The sequence below is a fragment of the Mus caroli genome, unplaced genomic scaffold, assembly GCF_978045245.1.
Source record: "Mus caroli unplaced genomic scaffold, Mus_caroli_1 scaffold_11, whole genome shotgun sequence".
Taxonomy (NCBI): Eukaryota; Metazoa; Chordata; class Mammalia; order Rodentia; family Muridae; genus Mus; species Mus caroli.
The window spans coordinates 2766209-2780637 of NW_028227266.1; positions in this window are offsets into that span (position 1 = coordinate 2766209).

Here is a 14429-nt window from a genome sequence, read left to right on the forward strand (position 1 = left end):
TTCCAAATACAAAGAATGAGTTGAAATTTTTTCAACAATTCAATATATCCTGTTCTGATAAATTGAGACTGCAATATCTTGCCTGTTGTCTTGAGCACTGCTGTGGGAAAAGGGAAGGGAAAGAAAACCATTGTGAAACCTGTAAATGCTTAGCACTAAGTTCAGCACAACAGCATCGTCACGATGAAAGATGACCAATGAATGAAACAAATGTATAAAGATGAGTCATGAAAGGGTTAAAGTCCTGCCCAGCGAAGCATTTAACTATCCAACTCTCAACATGCTATTTTAGTTTTGCAATAATTTAATACCTCTAAGTTTTAATTTGAAATGGATATTTAATGTGGCTTAAATAAGTACTGAATACCTAATGAATAGTTAAAGCACTTCTCGTGGGATCACAATGAAGATGCCTTCTCGTAAAGTAAAATGATTGTTTATGGGACTATTTAGAACCTGCGAAAATGGGTTTCCAGAAGTATTTAAGAAACCTCCATTGTTTTTGTGAGAATGAGTCTAGTCTGAAGAGATATTTATTATTGTTGCCTATGAGTACTCTAGTTCAATAGTGTGGGCGGTAAGCAGAATCTATTTGGAAAACAAAGTTCCATTTTCTGACTAACACTTTTCTGAGCTTCCTCTTTGCTAATTCACCAGAGGTTAGCCACTTAAACAACTTCCACTACGAAGCTTCATTGGATCTACTATTCTGCCCTATTGATTTTTATAGTTGCAAAGAAGACATGACACATAAATTCTTCAAACACAGGGCAAAATGAAAACAAATTGCTTCAGGACCCAACTCATACTAATATCATCATAATCATTATTACCAATAAACCCAGATATTATAAACTACTACTCAGAAGACACTGCACCTACTGATATAAATAAGATGAAAATTTAAGTACTTGTTTTAGTTCTTTTTACTAATTTCTAAGATTGAGATTATGATTTCCTCAGTTGATTTGTTATTTTTTACCCTTTCATTACACACAGAGTGAAAACTTAATTCTTCCCCACCCCACATCACAGATCTCCAATATTAGTTAGAAAAGGCCACAGATAATCTGGTTGTCAGTTCAATCAGTGATCATGATTTTAACAGTTGACAGAGAGTATCCATTTGGTTTAATTGGTACATTGATGTATTTGTTGTTGATATTTAATAATAGAATCTTCACAGGACTAAGGGCCTCGCCTCCCATTAATGACCAACTAGGCAATCTCTGCTACATATGCAGCAAGAGCCATGAGTCCCACCATGTGTTTTTCTTTGATTGGTGTTTTAGTGCCAAGGAGATCTGGAGGTACTGGTTAGTTCATATTGTTGTTCCTCCTATGGGGATGCAAACCCCTTCAGCTCCTTGTGAACTTTCTCTAGCTACTTCATTGGGGACCCTGTGTTCCATCCAATTGATAGCTGTGAGCATCCACTTCTGTATTTGCCAGGTTACTGGCAGAGCCTCTCAGGACACAGCTATATCAGGCTCCTGTCAGCACAAACTTGTTGGCATCTGCAATAGTGTCTGTGTTGGGTGGTTGTTTATGGGATGGATCCCCAGGTAGGACAGTGTCTGGATGGTCATTCCTTCAGGCTCTGCATCATACTTTCTTTCTGTAACTTCTTCCATGGGCATTTTGTTCCCCTTACTAAGAAGGAACAAAGTATCCATACTTTGGTCTTCCTTCTTCTTGAGCTTCATGTGTTTTGCAAATTGTATCTTGAGTATTCTGAGCTTCTGGGCTAATATTCAATTATCAGTGAGTGTATACCATGTGTGTTCTTTTGTGATTGGGTTACCTCACTTAGGATGATATCCTCCAGATCCATTAATTTGTCTAAGAATTTCACAAATTAATTGTTTTTAATAGCTGTGTAGTACTCCATTGTGTAAAAGTACCACATTTTCTGTATGTATTCCTCTGTTGAGGGACATCTGGGTTCTTTCCAGCTTCTGGCTACTATAAATAAGGCTGCTATGAACATAATTGAGCATGTATCCTTATTACAAGTTGGAACATCTTCTAGGTATATGCCCAGGAATGGTATTGCTGGATCTTTCAGTAGTAGTATGTCCAATCTTCTGTTCTATGCCCCAGTATAGGGGAATGCCAGGCCCAGGAAGCAGGAGTGGGTGGGTTGGAGAGCAGTGGGAGGGGAAAGGGGGTAGGAGATTTTCAGAGGGGAATCTAGGAATGGGGATAACATTTGAAATGTAAATAAAGAAAATAACTAATAAAAAAAGAAAGGCCAGGGCCAGGAAAGAGAAGTTGGTGGGTCGGGTATCAGGGCAGGGGGATGGGGTTTTTGGAGGGGAATACAGGAAAGGGGATAACATTTGAAATGTAAATAAAGAAAATATCTAATAAAAATCTGTATATACATTGCCCCCTTAAAAATTTAATAATAATATTAAGTCATTTCTCCTTCCCATACCAATTTATAAGGCTTCAGCCATGCAGTGCTTGTAAACACTTGAAAAGTTTCAGCATTAAAGATAATGCAGATGATGGGGTGATTATTAGGAACAAAAAATGAACATGAACGAAAACAATTTCTGATTAGATGGCATGCATATTTGTTACCAGATCATTAAATCAGTAGTTTTTAAAAGTTCAAGATAAAGAAAAAACTAATGTGATGCTCTGTGACTGAAGAAATCATTGTAAATATAATTGTGACTTTTGGAAGTCTCTAAAGCAGTGGTTCTCAGCCTTTCATGGTTGGGAGTTTATCACCTAAGACTGTAGGAAAACAAAAGCATCTATATTATGGCTTTTAACAGTGGCATAATTACAGTTAGAAGCAAAAACAAAAATAATGTTATTGTTTAAGATCAGCATGAAGAACCGTATTAAAGGGTCACAACTTTAGAAAGTTTGAGAAGTACTGCTCTAAAGTCTTGGTACAGCCTTATAAAGTAGACAACTAAATTGACCTTCCAGGTCCAATTATAAAGCCACATATATACTATGGCAATTGACAGAATGCTTTTACATAACTTTGGTTTGGCATTTTCACAAACACAGCAATACAATCGAAAAATAAACATGTCTTCATTCCTATGTTCAATATTAAAACTCATAGAAATTGGCTACACTAAAATTCCATGGGTAATAGGAAAAATCTACCTAAGAAAATCATGAAAGTTAAGGTTTCCAATATTTGCTAAATGTACTAACAAATATGAAGAAATTGAATGTACTAGGTATTCCTCATAAATTCTAATACTCCTTTTTAAAAAAATTCCCACTAAACTTATATCAATAATAGGGTAGCCATCCAAACTGAATCTGATTTGAAGGAAAGACACAAGTAATATTTGAATTTTGAGACTACAACAGAAAGGACAAATACTGAAATAATATTGTTGAACACATAGACACTTTAGTGCTTAAATCATTGCATGTATACAGGTTATGTATATGAAAGTAATAATATGAACGAGGAAGAAATGGAAATATTTGGAGACATTTCAAGATCTTCTAATGCTATAGATAACATTAAGGAGATTGGCTTAATTATGCAGTGCATTGCAATTCTAGAACAGACAGTAAGGAAATAACTCAAATCATCCAGATAAAATTAATTAGTATACTAAGATCCAAAATCTAAAGACATAAAATCTTTTAGTTTCCCTTTTCCCTAAACATGACCAAAAGCAGCATAGAAAGGAAAGGATTTATTTACCTTACAATTCCGAGGCAGAGACCATAACTGAAGGAGCTAAGAGTAAGAAATCAAGGCAGGAAACTAAATCACAGAGGCATACTAGCACAGCTTGCTGGATCACATAGACTCATATTTACCTAGATTTTTTTTTAATATATAACCTAAGACTTATCATCTGTCTAGGGAATAATGTTGCCCACAGTGGACTAGGCCCACATTAAAACAACTAAAACTTGTACCTGAGCTCCATTTTACAAGGACCACTGCACTAAAAACAACCAGTATAGAGACCTTCTTCTTACCCTATTTTCTTCCCCAGAGGCTCTCTTTGCTACCCTGAGCTAGCTGCATGCTTTCCCCTAGCTCCACTGTCTGGCCACCTGCACCATATCTTCTATACTAAGAACATCTAGCTTAGATCCTTCCATCTACTCCAAATCCCCTGACTACTTACCTGCAGGAGCACACCCAGCTGCTTTAAGAAATCCACTGCCCCCTAGAGTCCATTGTCTAGCCCAATGCTACCAACTAGAGGCCTGCTACACCAGGAACATCCTGATTAGGTACTCCTTCCTGGTACCTGCTACATCAGAAACATCCAAAGACAAATAAAGATGAATAAAGGCTAAGAACACAGTCAACAAGAGCCAGGGCAATACTGTACCTTCAGAGGTACACTACAGCAAGCCATGGATACCCTAACACGACCAAAGCATGAAAAAAATGACCATAAATTCAACCTTAAAAGATGATAGATCCCCTTAAAGAGGAAATGAATAAACCCCTTAAAGAAATACAGGAAAATACAAACAGCTAGAGTCCTTTAAAGAAGAAACAAATAAACCCTTTAAGGAAACACAGGAAAATACACTGAAACAGATGAAGGAAATAAATAAAACTGATCAAGATCTAAAAATAGGAATAGAAGCAATAAAGAAAACACACTCTGAAGGAATCCTGAAGATAGACAGTCTAGAAAAGAGATCAGAAACAACAGATGCAAGCATCGCCAACAGAATATAAGAGATGGAAGAGTGAATCTCAGGAGTAGAAGATGCAATAGAAGAAAATGATACATCAGTCAAAAAAAAATGTTTAGTCTAAAAAGTTCCTGTCACAGAACATCCAGGAATCTAACTTAAGAATAATAAGAATAGACTAAATTAGGAATCCTGTTGGGCTATGCACATACAGCCTGGTTTCCAGTTGAGGTTAGATGTTGAACCTGGGACCTGGTGGTGATAATTCACCTACATTGGACAGAAGTAGTTCTCTCATGTCTCCTGGAACCCTGGTTCCTGTTGAAGTTACCGCCCCTTAGTCTCCACAAGAGAAGCATGGCTAACAGTCATGTAGGCAATGTCCCAAGCTTCTGACCTTCAGGCTGGACTCCTCCCCAGTTACCTAGCAACAGAAAAGATAGCAGCATATTTTAACAGGAGCTGTTTGGCCCCTCCTTGCTCTCTCACTCCTCTTGTTCTCTTGCTCTTACTCCCCATACTCTCTTCTCTCCTCTCTCCTCTCCTCTCCTCTCCTCTCCTCTCCTCTCCTCTCCTCTCCTCTCACTCTCTTCCTCTCTCTCCCTCTTCCTCTCTAGCTGTTCTTCTCTTTTTCCCTTTCCCCCTTCTCTCCTCTTGGCCATGGCTGGTCTCTTTCTCTCTCTTTCCAAATTCTCTCTTTCCTCCACCTTTCTATAATAAAGCTCTAAAACCATAGAATATCTCCTACACTCAAGGCCCGCTGCGCAGACTCTCTCCTATGTGGGAACCTCTCTCCCTCAGCTCTCTCTCCCATAACCCAAGGGCTACAGGGTGTCGCTCCAGGGGCCCCCAGTAAGAGGCTGCCCCTTGTCTACTGGCGTTGAGTGGGGTCAGTGGCTTAGATGCCCACCCAGGGCGAGTGGAAAGTATCCAGCAGCCCTCCCAATTCTGCCTGCCCAGAGCATAGGAGGAACTCTGGCCAGATGTGGGCTATCCTCCCTCCCCCTTCCTCCATTGCCACTTTTTAGTTCCCACAGAATCTCAGCTCTAAGGATTAGAAAATATTTTTACCAAAATCACGGAGGAAAATTTCCCCAACCTAAAGAAAGAGATGCTTACAAACCTAAAAGAAGCTTATAGAACATGAATTAGATTGGACAAGAAAAGAAAATCCTCGCTCGACATAATCAAAACACTAAATCTACAGAACAAAGGATATTAAATGTTGCAAGGGGAAAGGCCAAGTAGCTTATGAAGGCAAAAGTATCATAATTATACCTGACTTCTCAACAGAGACTCTAAATGGTAGAAGGGGCTTGACAAATGTCTTACAGCCTCTAAAAAACAACAGATGCCAACCTAGACAACTATACTCAGCAAACTCTCAGTCATCATAGATGGAGAAAACAAGATATTCAATGAAAAAAAAAGAAATTTAAACAATATCTATCTACAAATCCAGCCCTACAGAAAACACATGAAGAAACATTAATACCCAAAGAGGTTAACTAGTCATGAGAACAAATAGGAAATAAATAATTCTACACCATCTAAAGAAAGATAAAAGAAACACACAAACACATATATACACTTACATATCACACACAGGCACCCCCACAAACACATACACACACACACACTAACCATACCAACATCAAATAACAAGACTTAAAAATTTGTGGGCATTAATATCTTTCAACATCAATTGAATCAATAAAAAGACTCGGGCTAACAAGATGGATGCATACATAATCAGGAAGCACATGTCAGCAAAATAGATAAACATTATTTCAGAGTAAATGACTAGAAAGAGGGTTTCCAATCAAGCGGATCCAAGAAGCAAGCTGAACTAATGATTCTTATATCTAATAAAATAGACTTTCAACCAAAAGTAATCAAAAGAGATAGGGAAAGACACTTCATACTCATCAAAGTAAAAATAAACCAAAATGATGTCTCAATTTTGAACATCTACGTCCCAAAATTCTAGCCCACTTACACTCAATTAAAGAAGTATTATTGAAGCTTAAATTTCACATTAACCCACATATTAATAGTGAGAGACATCAACATTTCTCTCTCACCAATGGCCAGGCCATCAAGATAGAAACTAAATGGAAAAATAATTGATCTAACTGAGTTTATGAATGAAATGGACCTAAAAGATATCTACAGAATCTTTCACCAAAACACAAAAGAATATATCATCTTCTAACCATCCCATTGAAACGTTTCCAAAACTGACTTTATAGTTAGCCACAAAATAACTGTTAGTGGATACAAAAAAAAATTCAAATAACTTCTTGTATCTTACAAACTGTCATTGATTAAAGCTGGAGTTCAAGCTGGAGAGACAGCTCCACAGTTAAGAGCACTGACTGCTCTTCCAGGTGTCCTGAATTCAATTTCCAGCAGTCACATGATGGCTAACCAAATCTGTATAGGGATTCCTCTTCTGGTGCATCTGAAGACAGATACAGCATACACATATACATTAAATAAATGATAGAAAATAATGCTAAAAAGCTGGACTTCGACAACAATAGAAACATCAGAAAGGATACAAAGTTATGGAAACTGGAAAGTTCTCACCTCAATGATCCCTGGGTTAGCGAAGAATTAAAGAAAGATATTAAAGACTGCTGAGAATTTAAAGAAAATGAAGGCACAGCATATCCAAACTTACGGAGCACATTGAAAGCTGAGCTAAAAGGAAAGGCCATAGCACTAAGTAGCTTCATACAGAAATTAGAGAAAACAGAAATTAGAGATTTCTCACACTAGCAACTTAAAAGTACACCTGAAAGCTCTAGGAAAAAATGAAGCAAACATTCCCAAGAGGAGTAGACTATAGGAAATAATAAAACTTAGGGCTGAAATCAATAAATTAGAAACAAAGAAAACAATACAAAGAATCACCAAAACCAAGAGCTTGGGTTTTTTGTTTTGTTTTGCTTTTTGGTTTTTGGTTGTTTTTGGTTGTTTTTGGTTGGTTTTGGTTTTTGAGTTTTGTTTGTTTGTTTGTTTGTTTGTTTGTTTGTTTTGAGAAAATCAGCAGGAGAGACAAACCCTTAGACAAACTAACTAAAAGGAAGGAAGACAATATCCAAGTTAACAAAGTCAGAAATGAAAAGGGAGAGAAAGCAACAAACATTGAGGCAAATAAAAAAAAAATCATTAGGCCTTACTTCAAAAGCCTATCCTCCAATCTTCCAGTTATGGAAGATTTAGTGAAATGAATAATTTTATAGATAGACACCACTTACCAAAGTTAAATTAAGATCAGTTAAATTATTTATATAGGTCAATAACTCCTAAGGAAAGAGAAGCAGTGATTAAAAGACTTCCAAACATAAAAAGTTCAAGGCCAGATGGCTTCAGTGCAGAATTTTACGAGAGCTAATTCTAACACACTCTTCAAACTATTTTACAATATAAAAATAGAAGTAAGATTATCAAACTCCCTCTATAGGCCACAGTCACCCAGACACCTAAAAGATGCAACGTTCAAAAAAGAAAAAATTTCAGATTAATCACCCTTATGAATATTGATACAAAAATACTCAATAAAATACTTGCAAACTGAGTCTAAAGAAAATATTAAAACCATCATCCCCTATGATCAAGGAGGTTCCATTCCTAGGATGGTTCAATATATGAACTAACCAGTACCCCCCGAGCCTGTGTCTCTAGCTGCATATATATCAGAAGATGGCCTAGTCGGCCATCAGTGGAAAGAGAGGCCCATTGGTCTTGCAAACTTTATTTGCCTCAGTACAGGGGAATGTCAGGGCCAAGAAGTGGGAGTGGGTGGGTAGGGATGTAGGTACGGTTTAATATATAAAAATCTAACAACGTAATCCATTATATAAACAAACTCAAAGACAAAAACCACATGGTCATCTCTTTAGATGCTGAAAAATCATTCGACAAGATCCAACACCCATTCATGATAAAAGTCTTGGAAAGATCAGGAATTCAAGGCCCATACCTAGAGATAATAAAAGCATTCTAAAGCAAACCAGTAGCCAACATCAAAGTAAATGGTGAGAAGCTTGAAGCAATCCCACTAAAATCAGGGACTAGACAAGGCTGTCCACTCTCTCCATACCTATTCAACATTGTACTTGAAGTCCTAGCCAGAAGGAAATCAAGGGGATACAAATTGGAAAAGATGAAGTCAAAATATCACTTTTTGCAGATGATATGATAGTATATATAAGGGACCCTAAAATTTCCATCAGAGAACTCCTAAACCTGATGAACAGCTTCAGTGAAGTAGCTGGATATAAAATTAAGTCAAACAAGTCAATGGCCTTTCTCTACACCAAGAATAAACAGGCTGAAAAAGAAATTAGGGAAACAACACCCTTCTCAATAGTCACAAATAATATAAAATATCATGGCGTGACTCTAACTAAGGAAGTGAAAGATCTGTATGATAAGAACTTCAAGTCTCTGAAGAAAGAAATTAAAGAAGATCTCAGAAGATGGAAAGATCTCCCATGCTCATGGATTGGCAGGATTAATATTGTAAAAATGCCTATCTTGCCAAAAGCAATCTACAGATTCAATGCAATCCCCATCAAAATTCCAACTCAATTCTTCACCGAATTAGAAAATACAATCTGCAAATTCATCTGTAATAACATAAAACCTAAGATAGCAAAAACTTTTCTCAAGGATAAAAAAACCTCTGGTGGAATCACCATGCCTGACCTAAAGCTTTACTACAGAGCAATTGTGATAAAAATCTGCATGGTACAGGTATAGTGACAGACAAGTAGACCAATGGAATAGAATTGAAGACCCAGAAATGAACCCACACACCTATGTTCACTTGATCTTCGACACGGGAGTTAAAACCATCCAGTGGAAGAAAGACAGCATTTTCAACAAATGGTGCTAGCATAACTGGTTGTTACCATGTAGAAGATTGCGAATGGATCTATTTCTATCTCCTTGTACTAAGGTCAAATCTAAGTGGATCAAGGAACTTCACATAAAACCAGAGACACTGAAACTTATAGAGGAGAAAGTGGGGAAAATCCTTGAAGATATGGGCACAGGGGAAAAATTCTTGAATAGAACAGCAATGGCTTCTGCTGTAAGATCAAAAATTGACAAATGGGACCTCATGAAACTGAAAAACTTCTGCAAGGCAAAAGACACTGTCAATTAGAAAAAAAGACCACCAGCAAATTGGGAAAGGATCTTTACCTATCCTAAATCAGATAGGGGACTAATATCCAATATATATAAAGAACTGAAGAAGGTGGACTCCACAAAATCAAATAACCCCATTAAAAATGGGGCTCAGAACTGAAGAAAGAATTCTCACCTGAGGAATACCGAATGGCAGAGAAGCACCTGAAAAAATGTTCAACATCCTTAATCATCAGGGAAATGCAAATCAAAACAACCCTGAGATTCCACCTCACACCAGTCAGAATGGCTAAAATTAAATATTCAGGTGACAGCAGATGCTGGCAAGGATGTGGAGAAAGAGGAACACTCCTCCATTGTTGGTGGGATTGGGAGCTTGTACAACCACTCTGGAAATCAGACTGGCGGTGCCTTAGATAATTGGATATAGTACTACCGGAGGATCCAGCAATACCTCTCCTAGGCATATATCCAGAAGATGTCCCAACAAGTAAGAAGGATACATGCTCCACTATGTTCATAGCAGCCTTATTTATAATAGCCAGAAGCTGGAAAGAACCCAGATGCCCCTCAACAGAGGAATGGATACAGAAAATGTGGTCCATTTACACAATGGAGTACTACTCAGCTATTAAAAAGAATGAATTCATGAAATTCATAGGCAAATGGATGGACCTGGAGGGCATCATCCTGAGTGAGGTAACACAATCACAAAGGTACTCACACAATATGTACTCACTGATAAGTGGATATTAGCCCAAAACTTAGGATACCCAAGATATAAGATACAATTTGCTAAACGCATGAAACTCAAGAAGAATGAAGACCAAAGTGTGGACACTGTGCCCCTTCTTAGAATTGGGAACAAAACACCCATAGAATGAGTTACAGAGACAAAGTTTGGAGCTGTGATGAAAGAATGGACCATCTAGAGACTGCCATATCCAGGGATCCACCCCATAATCAGCTTCCAAACGCTGATACCATTGCATATACTAGCAAGATTTTGCTGAAAGCACCCAGATATAGCTGTCTCTTGTGAGACTATGCCGGGGCCTAGCAAACACAGAAGTGGATGCTCACAGTCAGCTATTGGTTGGATTACAGGGCTCCCAATGGAGTAGCTAGAGAAAGTACCCAAGGAGCTAAAGGGATCTGCAACCCTATAGGTGGAACAACATTATGAACTAACCAGTACCCCGGAGCTCTTGACTGTAGCTGCATATGTATCAAAAGATGGCCTAGTCGGCCATCACTGGAAAGAGAGGCCTATCGGACACACAAACTTTCTATGCCCCAGTACAGGGGAATGCCAGGGCCAAAAACTGGGAATGGGTGGGTAGGGAAGTTGGGGGGAGGGTATGGGGGACCTTTGGGAGAGCATTGGAAATGTAATTGAGGAAAGTACGTAATAAAACAATATTATAAAAAATAGTATCATCATCTTATTAAATGCCAAAAAAGCCTTTGAAACATTCTAACACCACTTCATGATAAAAGTCATGGGGAAGTCAGGGATGTAAGGTGCATACCTAACCCTAATAAAAGCAATATATAGCAAGCCAATAGCTACTATCAAATTAAATGGAGAGAAATTTAAAGCAATTCCACTAAAATTAGAGAAAAAAAAAAAACAAGGCTGCCTTCTTTCTGTCTATTCAACATAACACTTGAACTTCTAGCTAGAGCAATAAGAAAACTTTTAGATTTAGATTTTTTCAAAACTTACCTTGTAGGAGTTTTTAATTTCTTTGACCCCCTTTCTAGTCCACCAGCCAAAGGTAGGTGAAAAAAGATGGTTCATAGAACAAGAGGATATGGCCCTGTTTAGAATTAGTAGTTTGAGGCAATTCCAATCTCTTGTTTGTCAGGCTACCAACAGTTTGGTTCAAAAGTATCACCAACCACCAACCAACATCTGCAGTATGATCCAGCAGAAACTGCTAAGCTTCTGATAAATAGGTATGAGTAGGCAGGAGTCACCAGGACCAGCTAGAATGGCAAGAATTCTCTGTTCTGCCTTTTTCAATGACGTGAAGATCATCAAAGTTACAAGACCAATGGAGAGTTGCACAGCTTGCTATTCAAGCTCCCCTTCAGTGTCCATTTTGTCTTACTTATATTCTCTATAAACATCATGTGTCACCTCACAGTTCTTGCCTGAGCAAAATATCACATGAGTCTGCATCACATGCAGACAAGGAGACAAAGAGAAATTTCCACTATGTCTCCCTTTTTCTTTAAAAATAGTCTTTTTTCCTAACATTAACAAGTTACATCAATAAAAATGATTATAAGACCCATAAAATAAAAATTTTCATCATATTTTAAATAAACAACCTATGTACAATATAGTCTAAGAAAACAACCTTAAATTCCTACCATTATGCAATAATTGAAATAAAACAACTTTAAATTTTCTATCAGTATACAGTAAAAACAAAGGAACCTTAAATTTCTATAAATGTACCGTAATTTACACTTAGCACCCAAGATGGTAACAACCATAACATTTCAGTCAACCAAAACCATCCATCACAGCTAAGGTGGTTTTCTTGTACTTAGTTCATGCTGAATTGCACAAAACAATTGCTGTCTGTAGACCAGGGAAGGGGCATGGGGAAAGCTAATCCAAAAACTAAACCTAAAACACAGCAAGCCTTTTCAGAACTAAAGAAGCTGCCCACTGAAACTCTGAGTACATGTCGATGGTATGGTATATATACCTTTGGTTCCCAAATTCTGCAAAATGGAAAGCATCCACCTTTCCGGTGTCATTGCTTTCGGTACAGGAGTACTTGTGGGGTTTTTACCAGTAGGTAATGAAATTTGGTTATACAGAGAATACATAGAACATTTTTGATTATTTCTTAAGTCTTGTTGCCAATAATGGAAATTTTTTCTTTAAATTTCTCCCATTAATATGATGGGGGTTTTTTAAATGAAATTTTGAGACTTCTAACACAATTTCTATTAGTAATTGGTCAATTTCACCATTTCCTTGCACTAATTGACCTGGCAAAACTGTTTAAGACCAAATCAGTAATATGTAATGGATGGTTTCTACCTCTGATGATCTGTTGAAATTATATTAATAATATGGTTAATTTTAAGTTCTCAGGTACAAATTCAGACATCTATATATCCAAAGAAACTCTTTCTGCATATAAATAATCAGTGCCATCACCATCTTATTTGCATCCATATAGAATGTGGATGCCTCTGGAATTGCTGTTCTCTTTACAATACTATTTACATAGTTCTTTTTATAAATTGTATGTGTTTGCTTTTCAGAATTTTTTTCATTAATTCCATGCAAATATTTACTACATACTCTTTACCAATTTTCAATGATCACCCATAATGACAATCTCAGTATATGTAAGAGGTACTCCAATTTCAGCTGCATCTGTTCCTGGCAATTGACATAATCTTTTTCTACCTTTTATAATTAACTCAGAAATGTTTTCTATATGCCTTTAATTTTCACTTTGTTTATGAGCTAAGAAAATCTACTCCATACTCCATAATACCATCTTCTCTTTCCGTATTGAGCCCAGTAGGAGAATAAATAGAAGGCAAAATGATCAAAATACAAGAAAGTATAGATTCAATTCTATCAACTTATGCATCCTGCAGTCTTTGTTCTACAAAGCTGCTTCAGCTGTTAAACATCTTGCACTGTTCAAATTTGGATCCCCTTGTAATGTTTGAAACAAATTATTTAACTCATAGTTAATTTAATTATAGTCCTCAGCCTGTTAATGTCTCCCACTATTTTTTGAAAATAGTTAAGTGATTGCAATTGATCTCCACATATCTGTACCTTTTGTAGTCAAATTTTTTGATTGACTTTATAACCCAAATAACTAACTTAATCCCCTCTTTGTATTTTTTTCTGAAGAAATATGTAACTTCCTGCATGGTTATATTCTTTGTGTTACCTTAAATGTATTATCTAAAATTTTTGAAAAATTGGTTTGGAATTTTGATGAAGATAGCATTGACTTTATAGATTGCTTTTAGCAAGATAGCCATTATATTATTAATCCTGTCAGTCCACAAGCACAGGTCATCATTCCATCTTCTGTGGTCTTCTTTGATTTCTTTCTTCAGAGACTTGATGTTCTTGTCATACAGATCCTTCCCGTGCTGGGTTAGAGTCACACCAAGATATGTAATATTATTTGTTACTATTGTGAAAGGTGTTGTTTCCCTAATTTCTTTTTCAGCCTGTTTAATCCTTTGTATAGAGGAAGGCCACTGATTTGTTTGAGTTTATTTTATATCCACCTACTTTGTTGAAGTTGTTTATCAGTATTAGGAGTTTTCAGGTATAATTTCTGGGGTCAAATTAAGTATACTATCATATCATCTGCAAATATTGATATTTTGACTTCTCCCTATCAAGTTGTATCCCTTTGACCTCCTTTTGTTGTCTAATTGTTCTGATTAGGATTTCAACTAGTATATTTAACAGGTAGGGAAAGAGGGGCAGCCTTGTCTAGTCCCTGATTTTAGTGGGACTGCTTCAAGTTTCTCTCCATATAGTTTGATATTGACTACTGGTTTGCTGCATATTGCTTTCAGTATTTTTAGATATGGGC